Source organism: Metopolophium dirhodum, chromosome 3, assembly GCF_019925205.1.
Source record: "Metopolophium dirhodum isolate CAU chromosome 3, ASM1992520v1, whole genome shotgun sequence".
Lineage (NCBI taxonomy): Eukaryota > Metazoa > Arthropoda > Insecta > Hemiptera > Aphididae > Metopolophium > Metopolophium dirhodum.
This window is the reverse complement of record NC_083562.1, coordinates 14676654-14689033: the sequence shown is the minus strand read 5'-3', so window position 1 is coordinate 14689033 and position 12380 is coordinate 14676654. Positions and strand designations below refer to the sequence as shown.

At 31.7% G+C, this 12380-nt stretch overlaps 1 long non-coding RNA gene across 1 annotated transcript; it reads left to right on the top strand.

Moving 5' to 3' along the window:
* The first annotated feature begins 1703 nt into the window (after positions 1-1703).
* On the top strand, positions 1704-10107 carry LOC132941999 (uncharacterized). The gene is made up of 2 exons (XR_009664209.1): positions 1704-2628; positions 9878-10107. It is a non-coding gene; the product is annotated as an uncharacterized LOC132941999 (long non-coding RNA).
* Positions 10108-12380: the final 2273 nt, after the last annotated feature.

Below are 12380 nucleotides of genomic sequence, written 5' to 3'. Positions count from 1 at the left end.
TACTCTAGACTTAAAAGGTCCCTTCATCATTCAAAAATAATTCTCGAAAATCAAATATAAACAATACAATAATAGGTATTTCTTATCCTACTTTAAATTTTTCATAGACTACTATTGTGTATGCCTGTCATTAGAAGTGATTACTTTTAAAATAACATTATCATTAATTGTCTTTAGATTATGTTTATCATAAACAGTTATAACTGAATCTATTTTTGGACAAGGTCGATCTTTTGTCGTTAACTAGTTCCATTTAATTTTTCTCATAGAACAAAACCAATCATATTTTATACTATTGATTCTAAGAAATCGGAATAATCAATAACCATAACCAAATATTATTCACATCCAAAATATTATATTCAAATATATACCATAATTTAAATAATTTATATAGTTATTAATTATTACTTTACACATTGAACACATGTCAAAGTTTTCTTTTTTGTTAGGACTTGGGTAAATGCCAAGATGGTCTAAAAACGTATTTAGGGGGCTCAGTATCCCTAGCCCCCCCCCCCCCCCCCGGGTTACGCCAACGTTTCTGCGCACTGCATACCGTAATGATCTACCGGTCGATTGTTTCGTGTCTTCAGTGTATTAATTAAGAAGTTCAGAACAACAATGAATTATACACCTGTTGGTTTTACATCGTAGGCGTTATTTCGAAAACGGCGCAAACCTTGTATGTTTTTAAGAGCATGAAATATGTTATTATTTATTTACTCGTGAAACAAAATATGTGTATTATTTATAATTTGTTCTATTGGCGAAACCGGAAACGTTTTTAATGAGAATCTGTACAGTTATAATAATGATTAGTTAAATAATATAAAATGGGGAAGATACATAAAGAGCAATAAATAATATTATAATTATTATTTTACCATTATAAATTATAATGATACACGATAATATTATTTTATTAAAACAATATTTAAAAAAATTGTCTGTAACGCGGTATTTTCCTGTAAGGTTTCCAAAAAATAACTACAAATTTGTAAGAAATTAAATAATACATTTTAAATTTAGAGTTAATTAATTTTACCTAGTATCTTTATCTAAAAAATGCATATTTAATTTATTGTTCTGACATTCCCTAAAATTTTGTTTTTTCTATAACTAAATATTTATAGTTACTAATTATTATATTAAAAGCATTACGATAACTGATACTATGTTTTAAAAATATTTCATATTAGGAATTATGTGATTTAATTACGAATTTTAGTTGAAAATCCACATTGGTGGAACTACGGAGTAGGGTTTCCTGTTTTCTGTCGAATGACGTGTTCAGTAAATGTCTGCGTATATCCTCTTGTTATTGAGTTCAATCAACCATAGGTAATATTTTACGACGTGTTATTTAAATTTGAATTTTCTTCAAAATAGTATTTCTTGTATAGAAGTTATTGTCTCATTCGATATTCTCTGATGTATACCAAACGTCAATAAGAATCGATGAGTTGTGGCAATAAATAGGAATAATTTGTGGAAAGGACTTTTCACATTTCCTCTAATTCAACTGGCTCAACTTGAAAATTATTGAACAACCGATTGTTTACTCTGAAATACACGTGTCTGTTATTAGTAAATGCATTATGTATTCCATTGATTACGGTGTTAAAAACACATATTATTACATACACATTTACTTATAGATACATGTTCCATACCGATATACGTTTGCGTAGATTTTTATTTCTCCTGGCGGCGGCACATTATTCTATGACTCGAAGTCGTACAAATCGTTCAATACGGCGACGGATTGGCGACAGTAAGGAATAAGCGAAAAGTGAAAAACGCGTTTAGTGCAAATCGGCAGATATTTTAAATCGGCGGTACGAACATAGTGTTGCAGATCGACAAATACCGACACGTCATGTATTATTCAAATATACTGCAGGACAGCGGAAATCGGCCGCCGCCGGTCGTGACGGAGCAACGGTGTCGTGTATATAACGCAGGTAATATCATATTATACCTATACGTATACGTTCATTATAGTTTAGGCGCGGACGTTAAATGCGGATTGCACAAAAAACAGAGGGACCTTTTGAAAATCGTGAGAATATTAGGGTCATAACGTCGCTTCCGGCCATTGAACGGCGCGGTCCGCGTGTTCGGACGACGCGCCACACGGAAGCAACTGTCCCTTGCGCGTCTACGACTGCTGCAGTGTGCGCTCGAAGACCAGTTTTTCGTACTCAAAGGTGGTAACGTCCGCGTTTGTGTGTGTGTGTGAGCCCATAGGTATTATTATCGTTATTATTATTATTTACGACCCCGCGAGTGGACAATGGGGCCAAACCGGTTGTCCGCGGACGCCGTTGTTGTGCAACCCTTTGCGCTTGACCGGTGCGCGCCGATCGTCTTCCCAGCAAACCGGTTGCCCCGCCGAACGCGTCGGCCTACTACAGAGGGATGAGCACGTCGGATGTCCCCCACGCTTACACCGTGTAATAATAATATACATAATACGCGTACCTGGTTTGACACACACACACACACACACACACGTCAGAGCGCGAGGTGGTGGGAACCGCCGAGAAACCAGGTCCCGTCCCGGCGCAGTCTTCGTTTAATGTGTCGTCCGGATCAGTTGCCCGCAGAAAGCCACCATCCGAGGTAAGTCGCCGAAACGGTTTTACATTACGTCTTATTAGTTATTAGTCATTACTATTATAAACGCATACTCCGCACGATATACCTAGTTGAATTTTGAGGTGTTGTTTATGAGATTTGTCTGCCGATCGATGGATACATTATCGGAAATCCTATAACATTCAATCGTCTATATGGATATGATATTGTTACTATGACAATCGTAGTAGTGAACGTCCGACGAGAATAGTTCGACACCTCGATTTATCGAGACTTGATGCACTGTTCAGAAAGACGCGTCACGTTGCGTGTTGGCGTCGTAACGTTGCTAATATTAATAATTATTATGATTTATAATGTGTGTAGGATCCGGTTTGATTGGTTGGTCATCGTGAAAACGACAGTAATCTATTAATTTTAAACAATAGATGCCTACAATCATTTGGTCGGAAAATAATTTTAATTTCACGAGTTCGATTGAATAATGTACTTATTTTTATAGTCGCGGTGTGGTTTATTTTCATATGTAATTAATTATTTTTGTCGGCCATATTTTTTTGTTTACAGTGTCTATACCAATAATAATATTACATTTTGTGAATATAATATAGTCGCCGTTGAAGAGCGTAGTTTTTTTTGTATATTTACGAACACGAAAATATGTCAAGTTCTTTTTAACGACTTTGTTAAGTAGGTACATTACAATGATTCGGTGAAATGCCAATTTTTTTTTCACGGCAAATTTCGTGAAAAATTAAAATCAAAACCGTGCGCTTCGCTCTTGCCAGAACGGTGTCAGAAGTCATTAGAAAAATTAAATTAGCGAGGAATAGATAGGGGGAGAACACACACCAAATGCGTGTGTGAATATGTTTGCGAGTGTGTATACGTGTTTTATTTTTTAATTTAATCTAGTCTGACAAGTACCTATCGCACGTAGAACAACGGCACACTTGTACGCGCGCAACAACACGGAAAACAATCGCAGGTGAGTGGTTTATTAACGCGAGTGTGTTCAGGTTGTATTGTTTTCCATTAATGACCTGTGATTCTAGAGGGTCCCCTATTGTTTCCGGGATGCCGCGTCTAAACGACCCCCTTTTCTCTTATGTTAATGAGCGAATATTACACATGGCAAGGTTTTTAAGCGTAGTTTTTTTTCGCTGAGCTATTTTATACAGCTATTTTTTGTTTAGGAATGTGTAATATTACACATAACTAGAGGTAGACATTTTATAATTTTACATATTTTATATATATGACGAATTTATGAAAGTATATGGGAAATAGGAATAAGATATATTTAAGATTCATACTACATTGAATTGAGGACTAAATATTTTTTGTGCATAAAAGAGAATTATAAAAGAATATTTAATTCTAATATAGTCCCATTTTTTTTCGCAGTAACCTGATATAAAATAATACAAGGGTAAAAAACGCTAAAAAAACAAAAACGTTTTATTCCAATAATAACTCGACACTTGATTCATTATCATCGAGAAACATGGGTTTTTAATTTTTATGCTATTTTATAGATACATTTTTTTATTGATATAATATGTTTCTCAGTGTATTTTCAAATTTTCAAAATCAAAAACATACATTTCCATTATACTTGGTTGTTTTGTTTTAGATAATTGCGCTATTTTATGGTGAATGACACAAAAGCGTGCTGTTGTCATAATTATATTTGCATAGAATTGCCATAGTGTTGTTATAAAATGATTATTACTTATGATTAGGCAAATGATAAATAAAAATGTGTAAGCATTATTAAAAAAAAAAAATGATTTTAATTAGACCTCGAGCCCGGGAGCCCTCGCGTGATTTAACATTATAATATATCATATTATGTTTTAAAAGGATATTAAGTGAATAATATTTGCCTATTCTTAATGACATAAAAATGTATATACCTACCAAACTAAGAGAATATTATTCGAACCTCTACACATAACAAAATTAGCGACGTTTTGCATTTCCAATTGTATTTCTCGGTATAGATATCGTCTCGGCGTCCCTCGTCGTGTTTCGAGTACATTATAATATAAATTAATATCATAAGTGTATGACGGCTGCTACTACCGACGACGCCGATTCGCAGCAATCGATTATGGCCAACCAATTATACCGATAATGGTGGATGACGCGTATTTTTTTCCACCCTCCGTCCGGTGCACACACACGCTCATTCGCGTGAGGGTGGAACGTTCGATTCGGGTGCCATTTGTACATTTACACGCCGATAAAAATGGCGCAGTTTTTTTTTTCGGTGCGACATCAAAATTATTATATTATTTTTATTTTACATTAGACGCTGTGATACCGATAAGTGCTTCCATATTATACCTAAGCGTATAATCACCAGAGCGAAATTTCAGGAGAAAAAACACGTCTTGACAACCGCGACTGAAGTTGAGAGTGGCCCATGAAAATTAAATTGTAAATTCGCCGCCACCGTGTCAATATTATCATTCCTATATGATTGTTATACTATACTTACTTACTTGGTATATAATATTTTATATATGTAGAGGCCGTTCTTCCGCGCAGTAATATATACATTATATCTTCGCTCAGAATTAGATAGATCTATATTTTTAAATCGAACGAATCGACAAATTGTAAAATTGCGACCAAGGATCAACACGGTATGATATAATTTCGTGGTACACTTTAACAAAGTGTTTATCGCATAGGTACGGCTATACATTAATATTGTATATTATACGGTACCTATGTGTGGGAATAAGGAATACGGTGGCATTCTTAGTCGTTTTAGGATTGTAGGTGTATTAGGTAGGTAATATAAATACAATAATTTCGTGCGTTTTAATTAGTTTGTTCCTCGAGGCCGTAATCAACCCAAAAAGTCTACCGGAGGCGATGGTGTCAGTATTAATTCGTCTGTTTAATCTTCCGACGAAAAAGACGGCAAAAACGATTTAAATTGGTTGTGCGTGGTTATGCTTTCCGAGCAGATTCTAGCCTATATAATACGATGTAGCGTATATGTGTGCGTTTAGTAAACTGTATAGTATTATATCGTAAGGAAAATCAGTTACAGCTTTAATATATTATATTATTGTAAAAATAACTGCTAGTCCGGGTCTGGAGAATTTTCTATTCAATTTTCTCTCAAATCGAATTATTTGAGAATATAAATTAACATTTAACTTAGAAGTTTTAATTAAACATTTTAATTAATCTAAAAATCTATTTTTGTAATATTTATTATAATTTGATTCAAATTTGAAATCCTTTTATAAGACATAGTCAATAGGTTCTAACTTCTAGGTAGGTATATCAAGATATCATACACGTGCGACAGGAAAATATCTTTCTTCTGACTTTTCTAATATTTTAACCAGCGAAAAAAAATTCAAACATATCTAATATTTGAAATTTATTAATATACCCAAAATATTCATATTTAATCAATTTTAAGAAAGTCACTTTATTGTTTTAAAAAAAAATATTGAATAACGTATTAATTTGGAACAGTATTCATTTGATACATAATGATTCCCAACAACTTAAACAAAGTTCAAATATGTAACACTATCTATTTTTTAATAAATAAACGTTAAAGATTTTTGTATTTATTTTACATAATATTGTGATTAAATCAGGAACGTAATAAGTAGTAATTCAATACGTAAATTCCAAAAATGTACATATTATACTATAATATTATAACATGTACCATTTGAGCTTATATTCTTATACTCTTAAGTTTTTTATTACTATAATGTGTTATTATATCTTATAATATTATTTCATCAGTGCACTAATGATCATCACATGTACCTTTATTATATTTTAATTGTGAAATAAGAATCGGTTTATTATGGATATGAATAATTTATTAGTAAAATCTCAAATTAGACAAATGAACCAAAGGTCACATTCTGAAAACGTCCGTATTAATAATGTAATCGTCAGACAAAAGTCATACCGGACGTATCTAAAGTTTCAGTTTCACATTAATATTATGATTCTATTAAATGTATAATATACGCGAAATGTATCTCTTTCATTAAAGAACAAACATTTTGGAAAAACTCTATGACAGCATCGGCCGTTGTATTTCTACTTATTATAGTGGCATATATTATATATATATATACGTCTGTCATCGAAATTATCCCGATCAACCAGCAAAACCAATATGAAAATGTTTTTGCGAATAAATTGCATGTAATACATTTATTTTACAATATTATATTATATAATATAAGAGCCATGTGTCTTAGTTCTCACGTACAGATAATTTCTATAGGAGAACGTCGGCGCAGTGGTAGTGGATAACGCAGTAAGAAAGAGAGAGATATAGAGTGAGAGTGAGTGAGAGAGGGCGAGAGAGAAAAAAACCTTTTAGAAAACTCGTCTGTAGAAAACTTTCACGAGGAATATGAAATTAAATGAAGAACTCGGTGGGTAATGGTGACGGGAGGGGAGTGGTTATGTGACAGGGAGGAAGAAAAACGAGAGGGTTATTAGAGGCCGGGTTGTGAGAGAGGGAAAATGTAGGAAACGCGCGCGCAGAAAAACAGAAAAGGGACAAGGAATATACATTAAGGGTGCAATTTGCAAGGGTCGGCATGCCGGGGGCGTGGGCAGGGGGATGACGAAGGTGGTGGGAGGATTGAGCGCGACGCGAAGAAAAAGAGGGCTCTTCATTCTCGTTTTAATCGAAAAACATCTTTTATACGTTCTTTCATTATAATAAAAGAACCCGGGAAACTACCCTGCAGCACCCTCGTGGCTCCGCGGAGTGAAAATGACGACCAACGGGTGGAGGAAGGTGCGATTCGGTGTGGAAAAGGGAAAAAGAAAGAAAGAAAGAGAGAGAGAGAGAGAGAGAGAGAGAGCTTTACGATATTATTTCGGCTCTCTAATTATTTTCTCCTCGCCACGCGTTATTAGATGTACGTTCTGAGGGCGAGGGGCTTGAAAAAGGGATTCTTTGGCAGATGTATACCCACCCGCTCCGCCATTCCTCCGTCCGTCGTATAAAAAAAAAAAAACGACAGGCTGAATAAAGAACGTCGCGCATTCCGTGCACATACACTGCTGCAAATAGCGCCGTCCGCCCAGAGTTTTCCATTTTCTGAAAGGCTTAAACAAATTATTCGCGTTGGTTTTTGCACGAATACATCTGCGCAACGGTGGCAGTGGCGGCTTCAGTGGCGACGAGTGCAAAAGAATATTATCGTATCCGAAACGAGATTTGCATATTTGCTACGGCGGCATTCATTTATGTAAATCCTATCCCCGGACGTATGTATATATATCATATACATATATATATATATATATATATAATGTGTATATATTATATTACATGAGCGTATATGAATTATGTGCATATACACACACACATTCATATATATATATATATAAGTATAGGTATATACTATATATATATAATATATGCATATACATAACAAACACAATAGCACCAGGATATCATATTTTCTGTTTGTTTGTAGGACAAAAATGGTTTAACGACGACACGCAAATGCATTTCTGCTTTCGCCGTCACCCGACGGATAGGATGATAAATATTTGACATATAATATTTGGTACAGTCTCCCGTTACTTATTATAACGACGTACCTACACGGTTTGCGTAAAATATTTATACAAATCCCTCGATATCTGACAATAGGATTTCAATGCGGTTTATTCATACACTGCAGCGTTTGCCTACGCTAAAATCTTTCCGATATTTTTGTCAACAATTATTAGTTTTACTTGATCAAACGTTTAGAACTCATGATTGGGTTCCGTTCAACATTTTAATAACTCACATAAATCATAAAAATAAAGAATTTAATTCGAAATGCAGCTTCATAATATTAAAAGTTGATTACATATAATGTATATTACATATATTATGTTAAGTATTGAATATATCTGATCAAAAAATGTTTTTACTTTAAAAAAAATAATGATAGATTGTACCAAACCTGCGATTGGAATTTAACAGCTTAAATAGAGCAACGAAGTAATAAGGACCCCCTTCCCCACAACCTAAAATGATTTTAGGTCAAGCTTGATGGTTGAAGGGGTTTTTTTTTTAATCGCTTATAAAAAGCATAATATATCAATAACTAGTAAATTCTCATGGTAATATAATAATACTATCATCAATATGTAAGTATGTGCTTAATATTTGGTGTAATGAAATGTAAGCTAAATGTGTATGTATGTATTATGTGGATTAATTGAATTAAAAATAACTGTTCCCGTTGATTTTAATGCATGTTTATACTAAATATATTTCTCCATGTAACGGATATAAAATAATTTTTAAGGACTCGGGACATTATTTTAATATACTAACAAAATTAGTTTGAAACTTAAAATGTTTTTGTATAGTAATTATAATAATAATACCGTGTATAATAACTAATACAGTGTACAATGTAAACGATAATTTAGAGCGTTAGTGTATAGTACCTGTATCCTGTAACCCTTTACCGTATTCTGACAAAACTTTAATATTCATAACGTCTGTGTAGACAATATATGAAAACATTAGACACACGTATAGATTCAAAAAGTTGGATGTACGTCGTGTAGTACAAAATACTTGGACAGCGCGGCACTTTCAAAAATTATTACAATGCATGATTTTTCTAAAGGTTTGTCTATTACGAAGTAGGTATTGTACACCTATGAAAAACGAAACATTTCGATAAAACAAAACAGTTCCATCCCCCCCCCCCACAAAAAAAAAATAAATTAAAAACACATAATATTTACTACAAAGTATTAGTTAATTTTTTTAACGTTCTATAGATGTGTTATTTATAGTTATATTACATTTTTTTTAGTATTTATTTTTTTACTTAGCGGCGATTTAATAATATCATAACAGATGAATTATAATTTATAACTCTCGGACTTCAGATAGACGAAGAAACTTTGAGTGATCATATTGTAGCATTTGAACGGTAATGAAAGTATTATAATATAGTGTAAACAATAGAAGTTATAGTCGAACATTCACCTAGTATAGGTACCTTCTTAAACAATATAATAGGTATATAATATATTGCAATAATAGTTCATTGTATTATGTTTATTTAAATTTGTGTTTAGACTAAGTATGTGTTTTCTTTTGTGAAATATAATAGGAAATGTATGAAGTTGTGTGATTATCTGATGCGTATATAAATAAGCACTACTTATACTAATTTATTTATTTTAAAAATTGCAATGCATATAATAATATGTAATATTTTTTTTGTGTTTTCAGAAATCAAAACCTTGGCAATAAAATCATTCCTGCAGCTTGAAAGTAGCTGTGAATATTACAACGCAATTTATTGGGCTCTGATTTGCAAACGTTAAAATAACTGATATAATAATAACATATTTCTATATATTATTATGGCCTTTTTTTCTCTAGTTAATAGTTTATACGTTTACTTTAGTAAAAATGTATCATGATATGTATAAAATATATAATATTTTGTTTAGCTACAACTACTATAATTACGCATAGTAAAGGTTAGGATTGAAATTTGTGTTAGTCGGATTACTCTTATTTATGGAATTTATGATATCAACAAACCTATTCTATAAATCGCAATTATAATTTAACTCTATAATTCAACTACGATTAAACTGGATGTCGAATTCTATACTAATTCACCAAAAACGAATATTTACTGCCATCATTATTCATCTAAAACATTAAACTGGTACAATTTGTGATTCAAAAGCAATTTAAATAGATTTTACCTACTACCAACATTATTATATAGTAGGTATTTACTATTAATGTATTATCATATTGGAAATGTATACAGGGTGTTCCAGTATTCACAAATACCATAATTGTTGGAATAACTATTAACTTTTTTCTAGATACATACAATTGTAACAATTTTTCAGTGTCCTTATTATTTTCACATATATCTGTTGGGGAAATACACTTTCTATTTTTAAATGCGGCAAGCAACATTTTAATTTTCTAATTTAAAGCATAGTGTGTAAATATCGAATGTTCTACGATATACATTTTTGTTAATAAACATTACAAGCTAAGTTTAGAGTTGTTGACAGAGTGGTGCAACACGAATTCATTTCAAACCTATATATAGTATACACCTATGAACTAGGTATGAACCTTGTCTGATCTTTTTTAAATTAATTAATTAATAATTAATTTATTTACTTCTTATAAATGTAGAATACTGATTAGTACGAAACAAATAATTCAAATTCTTGGTATTATTATTTATTGTTTTATAATATTGCACGTATAATCTGTTAAGTTTTATTTTTGTACTCTAATATTGAATCTAATATTTCTTGACCAATAATTTAAACCGTTTTATTGAAAAGTATTGAATATTAATATATAGGTACCCTTATATAATATACATTTCAAAAAAACCATGGTCATCCTTGTTATAGATACCGACATCCCTGTCGTGCATATAAAATATTTTAAATTCTTCTCTATCACTGAAAAATTACAATAAAGCCAATAGGGGTTAATACAATTTACATAATAAAGTAACGACTAACGAGTACCTACATGTATATTGTTTATTCTTGCATATTTTTATGCTCCCTCTTCTGTGACACATATTATAGTATTTGCTCAAACGCATTTTTTGCAATCCATTTATCTGTCAAAAATCGATCACGGATGTATCGTATATATTACCGTCATTTTCGTCATTTGTCTTGGTCGACCAATTATTTATAGCGTATAATAAACAATATTAACAACTTTCTTATTTATTTTTTTCACTTAAAGAATTTGAATATCAAATAGTATTTAAGGACTTTTTAATAAGTCTAGGTGCTTATTAGTTTATATAAGTTATAAGTTATTACTATAAAGTCTATATCTAGGTAGTTCAAATTTTACGTATTAGAAGTCGTTATACGTCTTAAATCTTGAAAACTAAAAGTACATACATTAGTCTTGAAGGTTTGGATATTTTTTTGAGTAATTGATTTAAATTCGTATTAGAATCAAACGAATAAGTAAAAACAATTACTCAAAAGATAATATATTGATTCTTTTTTTTTTGGAAAATGATGGTGCTGCGAGGTCACTATTATTTTCAAAACGTCATGACTTTATCAAATGGAATCCCAAGGATTACCATCAGTCAAGTACTCAAGTATATCCTTATGCAATATGCGAAAAGGTTTGTGTATAATAGAAATGTAATTTCAGAATATTGATAAAAGAATCGCATGGTAAAGGATCGAGTTGAATGCCATTTAGCCTTTACACCAAACGTTTAAAAGTATCAAAAAAAAAAAAAAAACAGTTAATTTTTCATTTTTAGCATAATAATTATAAGCAAACATTATTTTGAAAGTGTACAACTAATAAGAACCACTACAACTATAATTTACAGTTTTTTTTCGCCGAATTCATATTATATTTAACAAGACGACAACGCAAGCATCAGGCATGGTCCCTCAGGAATTTCCTACACGGTATCACCCAAATATTTTCTACTTTATCCTGTGTTTATACATTATGTATAATAAATTAAACACATAAAACCCGTGAATTTACATATTACATTATTTCAACAAATCATTAATTAAAAGGTCGATGGTCGTGATGTAAGGTTAAAAACCTCCGTATATAATATGTATAATGTATATTTATTATAATATACATATACATATAGGTATACATATATTATTATTATTATTATTATTATAACCTGCGTATAAATAATAAATATATATTGTGTACCTACCACCACCTCCCTATTGCA